An 11,714-nucleotide genomic window follows, 5' to 3' on the forward strand; every position below is an offset into this window, starting at 1 on the left:
TATTAGAAACATCTGAATAGAGATTTTATAATTTGTCAGAAGACAATTCAAAGATGTAGATTATGACTTATACACATGAAAATGCAGTGTGTTTCCACTCTGTGGGGGGGACGCAGTGACCCTATAGGACTGTATTATTTGTGCCGCTGTGTAATACCCCCATCAGACACCATACCCTACTTTAACCCCTTTACCCCCAAGGGTGGTTTGCACGTAAATGACCGGGCCAATTTTTACAATTCTGACCAATGTCCCTTTATGAGATAAAAACTCTGGAACGCTTCCATGGATCCTGGTGGTTCTGATATTGTTTTCTCATGACATATTGTACTTTTCATGACAGTGGTAAAATTTCTTTGATATGACCTGCATTTATTTGTGAAAAAAAATGGAAATTTGGCGAAAATGTTGAAAATTTCGCAATTTTCCAACTTTGAATTTTTATGCCCTTAAATCAGAGATATGGCACACAAAAAAACTCAATAAATAACATTTCACACATCTTTACTTTACATCAGCACAATTGTGGAACCAAAAATTTTTTTGTTTGGAAGTTATAAGGGTTAAAAGTTGACCAGCGATTTCTCATTTTTACAACACCATTTTTTAGGGACCAGATCACATTTGAAGTCACTTTGAGGGGTCTATATGATAGAAAATACACAAAAGTGACACCATTCTAAAAACTGCACCCCTCAAGGTGCTCAAAACCAAATTCAAGAAGTTTATTAACCCTTCAGGTGATTCACAGGAGTAATTGAATATTTAAAAAAAATGAATATTTAACTTTTTTCACAAAAAAATTTACTTCCGATCCAATTTGTTTTATTTTACCAAGGGTAACAGGAGAAATTGGACCGCAAAAGTTATTGTGTAATTTGTCCTGAGTATGCTGATACCCCATATGTGGGAGCAGTAGCGTAGCTACCGGGGGGCAGAGGGGGCGGTGGCCCCAGGCCCCGCGCTCTGAGGGGGCACACCTGGAGCTACGCTACTGCAACTGTATCGGCGCGCACATTCTGTGGCAGAGCAGGGAGAATCGATCTCCCTGCACTGCCGCTATGGGCCCCTGAGTAGGCGGGGGGCCCGGTGCCAGCAGTAGGCCCCCCACCTGTCATCAATTGCAGGTTCAGCTGTGTCAGTGCTCCTTCTCCCATCATCCCTCTCTCACTGACAGCGGGCATGATGACATCACTGCCCGGCGCCCGCTCCCAGGAGATGAGCGGGAGCAGTGAGCAGCGCAGCAGCCGGGAGCAAGAGAGGTGAGTATTGGATTTATTTTTTTATGGGGGTGCATTATACTACAGTCTGCCTATAGGGGATGGGGGTACTGCCTTATACTACAGTCTGCCTATAGGGGATGGGGGTACTGCCTTATACTACAGTCTGCCTATAGGGGATGGGGGTACTGCCTTATACTACAGTCTGCCTATAGGGGATGGGGGGTGCTGTGCTGCCTTATACTACAGTCTGCCTATAGGGTGGGAGTGCTGCCTTATACTACAGTCTGCCTATAGGGGATGGGGGCTGCCTTATACTACAGTCTGCTTATAGGGTGGGGGTGCTGCCTTATGTTACAGTCTGCATATAGGGGATGGGGGTGCTGCCTTATACTACAGTCTGCCTATAGGGGATGGGGGGTGCTGCCTTATACTACAGTCTGCCTATAGGGGATGGGGGGCTGCATTGTACAACAGTCTGCCTATGGGGGGGTGCTGACTTATATTACAGTCTGCCTATGGGGGAAGTGCTGCCTTATATTACAGTCTGGCTATGGGGGGGTGCTGCCTTTCATTACAGTCTGCTTATGGGGGGCTGCAATATACTATTGAGTCTGCCTATGGGGTGGCTGCATTATACTGTAGAGTCTGCCTATGGGGGCTGCATTATACTATATTGAGGACTGGTGTATTATACTATATGGAGGCTATCTACAGTAGGGGGCCATCATACAGGGTGGAGATTACAGTAAGGGGGCCATTACACAATGTGGAGATTACAGCGAGGGGGGCCATCATACAGTGTTGGAGCCATCATTGGGGGATACTAAGGGGTCAGTATGTATATAGTGAGGGGGCATTATACTGTGTATAGGGGAGCTGTACAGGGGGAGACTCAGGACTTTATTAAATGTAAAGTGGGCACTTATTGTTATAGGGGAACTCAGGTTACTGTGACTGTCAAACGGGGCACACAGAGGGCAATATTACATTCTAGGGGACAAAATATGGGCACTGTTTTCTTGGACACTTGCACCCGACATTACTATATTACAGAGGGATGCTTTAGAATTTAGAGGTCACACAGAACCACACAATAGGTGAAGTAATAGGGACACATATAGCAACAGCGGCTCCGCATTAGGGTATCAGGGGTATCAGGTGCAGTAATAGGATACATGGTGATGGGGCTGGGGCTGGAGTATGAGAAGTGAAACGTGTCTTTGTTGTATTCTCTGTAGCCGAGTCCTGGCTGGAGACGTTGTCATTGTCGGTCTGGGCCAGATGGAAAAGACGTGAAAAGTGAACGATTCCATCAGAAAGAACGTCAGCGGTAAGTCACCAACTATAACTGTGCAGTAATCACTTATATGTTTTGTAGGACTGGTATTTACCATTGACCATATGGCGGTAATATCCATGTTGGTCTTTATATAGAGATTATTTTCAGTAACAGCGCAGTCATCCCCTACATCCACTATTAGGGTGCATCACTGAGTTGTAATCAAAGTTACCTGGTTAGGGACCCACTCAGAAGTTTCACCCCCCTGAACTAAAACCCTAGCTACGCCTCTGTGTGAGAGTAAACCACTGTTTGTGCGCATGGCAGAGCTTGGAAGGGAAGGAGCACCGTTTGACTTTTTCAACACAGAATTGGCTGGAATTGAGATCAGACGCCATGTTGGGTCTGGAGAGCCCCTGATGTGCCTAAACAGTGGAAAAACCCCAATTCTAACTCCAACCCTAACCGCAACACACCCCTAACCCTAATCCCAACCCTAACCATAACCCTAACCACAAACCTAACCCTAATACACCCCTAAACCTAATCCCAACCCAAACCCTAATCTCAACTCTAACCCTAATCCCAACCCTAACCCTAATACCAACTCTAATCCAAACCCTAACCCCAACTCTAGCCCCAACCCTAACTTTAGCCTCAACCCTAACCCTAACTTTAGCCCCAACCCTAACCCTAACTTTAGCCCTAACCCTAATGGGAAAATTGAAATATATGCATTTTTTTATTTTATTATTTTTCCCTAACTAAGGGGTGATAAAGGGGGTTTGATTTACTATTAATAGCGGGTTTTTATGATTGGCAGTTGTCACACACTAAAAGACGCTTTTTATTGCAAAAAATAGCTTTTGCATCACCACATTTTGAGAGCTATAATTTTTCAATATTTTGGCCCACAGAGTTATGTGAGGTCTTGTGTTTTGCAGGATGAGTAAACGTTTTTATTGGTACCATTTTCGGGAACATGACATTTTTTGATCGCTTTTTATTCCGATTTTTGGAAGACAGAATGAGCAAAAACCAGCAATGCATGAATTTTTTTTGGGGGGTGTGTTTACACCATTCCGTGTGTGGTAACATTGATAAGGCAGTTAAATTCTTCAGATCAGTACAATTACAGTGATACCTCATTTATATCTTTTTTATGTTTTGGTGCTTTTATATAATAAATATTATTTTATAGAAAAAATAATTATTTTTGCATTGCTTTATTCTTACAGCTATAACTTTTTTATGTTTTCACTGATGATGCTGTATGGCAGTTTGTTTTTTGTGGGACAAGATGGTGTTTTCAGCGGTACCATGTTTATTTATATCTGTCTATTTGATCGCCTGTTATTACACTTTTTGTTTGGTGGTATGATGATACAGCATTGTTTTTTTGCCTTGTTTTTTTATGGGGTTCACTAAAGGGGTTAACTAGTGGGACAGTTTTATAGGTCGAGTCGTCACGGATGCGGCGATACCAAATACAGTGGGGCAAAAAAGTGTTTAGTCAGTCAGCAATAGTGCAAGTTCCACCACTTAAAAAGATGAGAGGCGTCTGTAATTTACATCATAGGTAGACCTCAACTATGGGAGACAAACTGAGAAAAAAAAATCCAGAAAATCACATTGTCTGGTTTTTTTTCATTTTATTTGCATATTATGGTGGAAAATAAGTATTTGGTCAGAAACAAGCAATCAAGATTTCTGGCTCTCACAGACCTGTAACTTCTTCTTTAAGAGTCTCCTCTTTCCTCCACTCATTACCTGTAGTAATGGCACCTGTTTAAACTTGTTATCAGTATAAAAAGACACCTGTGCACACCCTCAAACAGTCTGACTCCAAACTCCACTATGGTGAAGACCAAAGAGCTGTCAAAGGACACCAGAAACAAAATTGTAGCCCTGCACCAGGCTGGGAACACTGAATCTGCAATAGCCAACCAGCTTGGAGTGAAGAAATCAACTGTGGGAGCAATAATTAGAAAATGGAAGACATACAAGACCACTGATAATCTCCCTCGATCTGGTGCTCCACGCAAAATCCCACCCCGTGGGGTCAGAATGATTACAAGAACGATGAGCAAAAATCCCAGAACCACGCGGGGGGACCTAGTGAATGAACTGCAGAGAGCTGGGACCAATGTAAAAAGGCCTACCATAAGTAACACACTACGCCACCATGGACTCAGATCCTGCAGTGCCAGACGTGTCCCACTGCTTAAGCCTGTACATGTCCGGGCCCGTCTGAAGTTTGATAGAGAGCATTTGGATGATCCAGAGGAGTTTTGGGAGAGTGTCCTATGGTCTGATGAAACCAAACTGGAACTGTTTGGTAGAAACACAACTTGTCGTGTTTGGAGGAAAAAGAATACTGAGTTGCATCCATCAAACACCATACCTACTGTAAAGCATGGTGGTGGAAACATCATGCTTTGGGGCTGTTTCTCTGCAAAGGGGCCAGGACGACTGATCCGGGTACATGAAAGAATGAATGGGGCCATGTATCGTGAGATTTTGAGTGCAAACCTCCTTCCATCAGCAAGGGCATTGAAGATGAAACATGGCTGGGTCTTTCAACATGACAATGATCCAAAGCACACCGCCAGGGCAACGAAGGAGTGGCTTCGTAAGAAGCATTTCAAGGTCCTGGAGTGGCCTAGCCAGTCTCCAGATCTCAACCCTATAGAAAACCTTTGGAGGGAGTTGAAAGTCCATGTTGCCAAGCGAAAAGCCAAAAACATCACTGCTCTAGAGGAGATCTGCATGGAGGAATGGGCCAACATACCAACAACAGTGTGTGGCAACCTTGTGAAGACTTACAGAAAACGTTTGACCTCTGTCATTGCCAACAAAGGATATATCACAAAGTATTGAGATGAAATTTTGTTTCTGACCAAATACTTATTTTCCACCATAATATGCAAATAAAAAGAAAAAAAACCAGACAATGTGATTTTCTGGATTTTTTTTTCTCAGTTTGCCTCCCATAGTTGAGGTCTACCTATGATGTAAATTACAGACGCCTCTCATCTTTTTAAGTGGTGGAACTTGCACTATTGCTGACTGACTAAATACTTTTTTGCCCCACTGTATGTGTACTTTTATTGTTTAGATTTTTTTTTTCATTCCAATATTTATTTAGTGATCAAATAAATATTGATTTTTTTTTATTATTATTTTATATATATATTTTTACAATGATTTAGAAAAATTTTTTTTGTTGTTGCATTCTAAGTTTTACACTTTGTCCCACTATGGGACACTCATTTTGTGCAGGCTGATGGCTTCTATAGCATGTAGATCTGCATGATATAGAAGCTGTCAGCGCTGCAGCTTCTATTACACTGACCTGTGAGACTTCCTGGTCATCACTGCGCATGACAGGAAGTCTCTCAGGTCTGGAGACCCGGTTGACATCATGACGACATCGAGTCTCCACAGCAGCGATCGGGACCCCACGTCTTGCCGTGAGGTCTCCGATCCTGACATCCCCTCTGCCGGCTCTGGAATGCTGTGATCATGTTTGATCGCAGTGTTCCGGGGGTTAAAGTGCTAGGAGCGGTCTGTGACCGCTACTGGCACTTAGTGCTGGGTGTCAGCTGTGAGAATCAGCTGACACTCGGTCACGATCAGTCGCGCTTCCCCCGTGAGCGCGGATGATCGCACATGACGTACTATCCCGTCCATGGGCATACGGGCCCAGAGCACATGGATGGGATAGCACGTCTAATGTCAGAAATGGGTTAACAGTAACACTTCCATAATACAGCATGCAATGCAGCATTCCAGATATTTCTCACAGTCTCTAATAGAATCTGCTAGAAAATAACTATGGTGTAAAATCAGAGAGACATGGAGGTGCATAAGGGTCAACAGAATTTCCTGGGTGCTGAAGTGGATTCTATCACATGCTATAAAATTGTACTAGTAACTATTTAGCACTGTTTAAAACACTATTTTTAAAAGAGCTTTCCTATGTGACAACAAATATCATATTTGTGTTTGTGGTCATGCAGTAATTTGTGTATTGTATGCAGCTGAAAGATATGTACCAGATGCTGCATAAAACTAATTTAATTTACTTTAATTTCAGATAACTTAAAAGGCCTCCGCTGCGCCTTGATTTTGCTAAACGTTATTACATGCTAAATTTTTTTTATAATATACAGTATATATAAATATGCAAACACACATATATACAGTGCCTTGAAAAAGTATTCATATGCAGTGAACGTTTCCACTTTCTTTCAAGCTACACTCACAAACTTATATATATTTTGTATGTATTTTGGGGGCGAATGTTATGTGACATAACACAAAGTAGCAAGTATTTGTGATATGTAAAGAGAATGATACATGGTTTTCTAACTACTTTAAAAATATAAATCAGAAAATTGTGACCTGCATTTGTATTCAGGCCTCTTTTAGTAAATACCGTATATACTCGTGTATAAGCCGACCCCAACTAATTTTGCCCCAAAAACTGGGAAAACTTATTGACTATAAGCCTAGGGTGAAAAATGCAGCAGCTACTGGTACATTTCAAAAATAAAAATAGATACCAATAAAAGTAAAATTAATTGAGACATCAGTAGGTTAAATGTTTTTGAATATCCATATTGAATCAGGAGCCCCATATAATGCTCCATACAGTTCATGATGGCCCCATAAATGCTCCATACAAAATACACCCCATATAATGCTGCACAAAGGTTAATAATGGTCCCATAAGATGCTCCATAGAATACTATGCTCCATATGCTGCTGCATAAAGGTTATGGCCCCATAAGATGCTCCATAGAATAGGCCCCATATGCTGTTGCTGCAGCTGCAAATAAAAAAAAATGACATACTCACCTCTCGTCGCTGGGGGCCAGGTGCCGGTGTCCTGAGCAGGCGGGGACACTGGCGCGCTATGGGGGGACAGGTGCCTGTGTCACCGCTGGCTCAGAGCCCCAGCACCTGCTATATTCACCTGTCCCAGTCCACCACTGAGCGCCACTCTGTCTTCCGGGTCCTCTGTCAGTGACTGTTCAGGCAGAGGGCGCGGCGCGCACTAACTACGCGTGCACATATTCATGACTTTAATGAGCGGTACCACGTGACCGCTGAAGGAAGGAGCCTGAGACCGTGGGAGAAGCAGGGGGGCTGCAGAGATGCGCCGGGGGGGTAAGTATGATCTGACTCCCCCGCTACCCCTCCGACCCCCTGGCATATTTGACTCACATGTAAGCTGAGAGGGGGACTTTCAGCCCCAAAAAATGGGCTGAAAATCTCAGCTTATACAAGAATATATATGGTACATTGTTGAACCACCTTTCACTGCAATTACTGCTGCAAGTCTTCTGAGTATGTCTTTCACAGCTTTGTACTTTTAGTGACTGAAAGTTTTACCCATTCTTCTTTGCAAACTAGTTCTAGCTCAGAGACATTGGATGGATGCATCTGAACCGCAATTTTCAAGTCTTGCCACAGATTCTCAATGAAATTTAGGTCTGGACTCTGACTGGGCCATTGACACACATGAATATGCTTTAATCTAAACCATCCATTGTTGCTCTAGCAGTATGTTTAGGGTCATGTCCTGTGGGAAGGTGAAACTGAGGCCCAGTCACAAGTTTTTTGCAGTCACTAACAGGTTTTCCCCTAGGTTTGCCCTGTATTTGCCTCCATTCATCTTGCAATCAACTCTGACTACCTTCCTTATCCTTGTGAAGAAGTGCAGCCCCACAGCATGATGCTGCCTCAATCATGTTTGACAGTGGGGATAGTATTTTAAGGGTGATTTGCAAAGTTAGTTTTATGCCACAGTATTTTGCATTTAACCCCAAAAATTCATCTTTGGTCTAATCTGACCAGAACACCTTCTTTCACAATATAACTGTGTTCAGTACATGGCTTTTTGCAAACTGTAAATAGGACTTCACATGACTTGCTTTCAAAATGGCTTTATTTTTGCCACCCCTCCGTAAAGACTTGGTTTTTGAAGTATATGACTAATAGTTGCCCTGTAGGCCGATTAATTATCTTACCTGAACTGTAAAACACTGCAGCTCCTCCAGAATGATCATGAGCCTTTTGGCAATTTCTCTAATTAGTGTTCTCCTTCCTTGGGATGTCAGTTTAGGTGGACAGCCATGTCTTAGTAGGTTTGCAATTGTGCCATACACTTTACATTTCTGGATGATGGATTGAACAGTGCTCCATGAGATGTTCAGAGATTGCGGTATTTTTGTTATAACTTAACCCTGCTTTACTCTTCTCCACAATGTTATCCCTGATCTGTCTGGTGTAACCCTTGGTTTTCATTATACTGTTTGATCCCTAATGTTCTCAAACAAATAAATAAACAATAAATTACCCACAGGTGTACTGACTTTACTAATTATGAGACTTCTTCAGGCAATTGATTATTCAGGATTTTATTTAGGGGTATCAGACTACAGGGGGCTGAATCCAAACGAACATCACAATTTTCAGGTTTACATTTTTTTTAAATTTAGAAAACTGTGTATCATTTCCTTCCATACTTGTCCATTTGTGTTGGTGTATCACATAAAATCCCCAAAATTACATTTAAGTTTGTGGTTGTAACACTAAAATATGTTAACGTTCATGGGGTACGAACACTTTTTCAAGGCTCTGTATATATAAACATACAAACACATAAATATATATATATAGATATATATATATACATACACACACATATATATATACATGTATAATATATGAATGAACTGTAATAAATTTTAAATACAAACATTAAATGCTTCTAAGAGTAAATTTAGTTAATATACATATATCACAAGATGAACTCAGCATGGGCAATGTATTCCATAGAATTGCTGTCGGTAAAATGTAACAATAAAACATTTTTTTCAATTACTGTAAGAAAGAAATTAATTTCTGATTTACGGTAATAATGCTCAAATCAAAATGACTCGATTAGAAAATGGGGGCAAGGAAATAAAGACAATTACTAATATTAATTACATAGGACTATGGGCTACAATTAGAGGGTAAAGAAGCATTTCAAGCGTTGAGAATGACATAAGTAGAATCTTAACTCCTATGTCCTCTGCAGTGTGAATCTTGAGGTGGTGCTGACGCCGCCGCTTACGGGGTCAGGTAAGATTTTGTCTCCAGCTGTAAAATATGCATTTCCCTTAGCTACTCAGAAGGCTAAATGACCGCAATTTAGCATGAGCCGGATGAGCTAAAAGGGTGAAATCGCATGCATTCTGAAAAATACCTAAAAAACGCACCCCGATCCTATTAACCTCAACTTAACTTTTTAATACCGGTGAGGAGATACCCTTGGAGGATAGCGAAAACAGATCATGCTGTATTTTACGGATTGAGAAATCTGTCGTTATGGTAACCGGTTGCAAATCTGTTTTCTATTTCTAAGAGGCTGCAATCACTAACAGGCATGTCTGTGATATTAATCTGTGTAGAAGAAGCTAGTGAGACTGAGCGCAGCCTGCAATGTTGCATCTCTCCCAAGGTGTCCTCTAGCCGGCTGCAGACCCACCCTGTTCTGTCTGTGCCAGCACCTTCCTCCTGCAGATACACCATACACCTACCTTACATCCTCAGCGCTCTACCCACCTGCACTGGCAGGAACACATGTGCCCCACTGGCTGGATCAGAGGAGGAGAAGAAACAACTTGGGTGGCTTACAATCCTGTGGTGCTGAAAAGACAGCTCTAAGATAATATATAGCTTCCATCTGAGCATGCTCACAACTGCAGAATAGACTGTCCCATTGGGGAGGCTGTAGTCCTGGCTGAACAAAGGGTAGATAACAATCAGTCACGGAGAACACACAGCTGGAGGGGCACGACTGTTAAATACCAAATATATACAAAAAGAAATCCCTGAAATAGCACACCCGTCAGGAGTTCTAGAATCGACGAAAAATCCTTACATTCTGGATATAGTTAAAAAAAACACAAAAATGAAGTTCTACTTTGAAAACATTTTACGAAACATGTTAGGAAAAAAAAGTAATCTTTTTATTAAATATTTCTGGAAACGCTATATTTACCTGACCCTTTGGGAGAATTAAAGTTATGCTATGGTTTACCTACAGATTTTTAGCAAACTGTAGTCTGCAGTCCACTTGTTATACAAAATATAGAAATGAGACATCGAGCAAAACTGTGAATAGCATGTGCCTGTCGCTGGGGCACTGCATGTGGAAGACTGGCAGCTCTTAGGGTGTGTGCACACGCTGCGGATTCTGCTGCGGATCCGCAGCAGTTTTTGCTGCGATGTACAGTACCATTATAACCTATGTAAAATGAAAACCGCAGTGCAGACAGTGCGGAATTTTCCACGCGATTTTTCTGCGGTTTCAAATTCGCAGAATGTCAATTCTTTGAGTGGACTCCGCTGCGGTTTGGCACCTGCTCCATGGCAGGAAGGGAGGAGTCAGGGGGTCACTTGATCAGGGGCCTCCGTGTATGAAGGACACTTCTGTGCTGGTCGTCATGGTGCTGGATGAGAGGAAGTTTCTGTGTGGGGTCAGGAGGGGTTTAAAGGGGAGATGTAGCAGAGCTGTGTGTGTACGGAGCAGAGCTGTGTGTGTATAGAGCACCCGCTGTGTGTATGGAGCAGAGCCGTGTGTGTACGGAGCAGAGCCGTGTGTACAAGGTGTACCGGAGCGTAGCCGTGTGTGTACGAGGTGTACGGAGCCATGTGTGTATGAGGTGTATGGAGCGTAGCCGCGCGTGTACGAGGTGTACGGAGCGTAGCCGCGCGTGTACGAGGTGTACGGAGCGTAGCTGCGCGTGTACGAGGTGTACGGAGTGTAGCCGCACGTGTACGAGGTGTACGGAGCGGAGCCGCGCGTGTACGAGGTGTACGGAATGGAGCCGTGTGTTTATGGAGCAGACAAGAGCTGGGGGTGTACTGGGTGTATGGAGCGGAGCCGTGTGTGTACGAGGCATAGAAACCGGAACCGTGTGTGTATGAGGTGTGCGGAGCCGTGCGTATACGATGTGTATGGTGGGGAGCATTCATACCTCACAACCGTCCTGGATCCAGCGGAACAGTCCCGATTTTGAGAGAGCGACTGCCCCAGTCCAGAGCTTACTTTTCCCGCGGACACAGGAGTACATGACGGAGCCCCAAGGAGCACTTTAAAACTTGCATGTGACGTTCTAGCGGAAGTGACGTGCTAAAAGGTGACCGGAAAC

The 11,714-nt window shown here is 43.0% G+C and overlaps 1 protein-coding gene across 1 annotated transcript in view; it reads right to left on the reverse strand.

The window, feature by feature from the left end:
* The window catches only part of PSD (pleckstrin and Sec7 domain containing), a 582,815-nt gene extending 572,481 nt beyond the window's left edge, over positions 1 to 10,334 (reverse strand). The window contains exon 1 of the mRNA XM_073585761.1: positions 10,123 to 10,334. The gene's annotated coding sequence lies outside the window, so the exon portion shown is untranslated. The remainder of the gene's footprint in view (positions 1 to 10,122) is intronic.
* Between the last annotated feature and the right edge of the window lie 1,380 nt (positions 10,335 to 11,714).

This window comes from Dendrobates tinctorius, unplaced genomic scaffold (assembly GCF_039654945.1).
Source record: "Dendrobates tinctorius isolate UK_male_01 unplaced genomic scaffold, ASM3965494v1 ptg000089l, whole genome shotgun sequence".
Taxonomy (NCBI): Eukaryota; Metazoa; Chordata; class Amphibia; order Anura; family Dendrobatidae; genus Dendrobates; species Dendrobates tinctorius.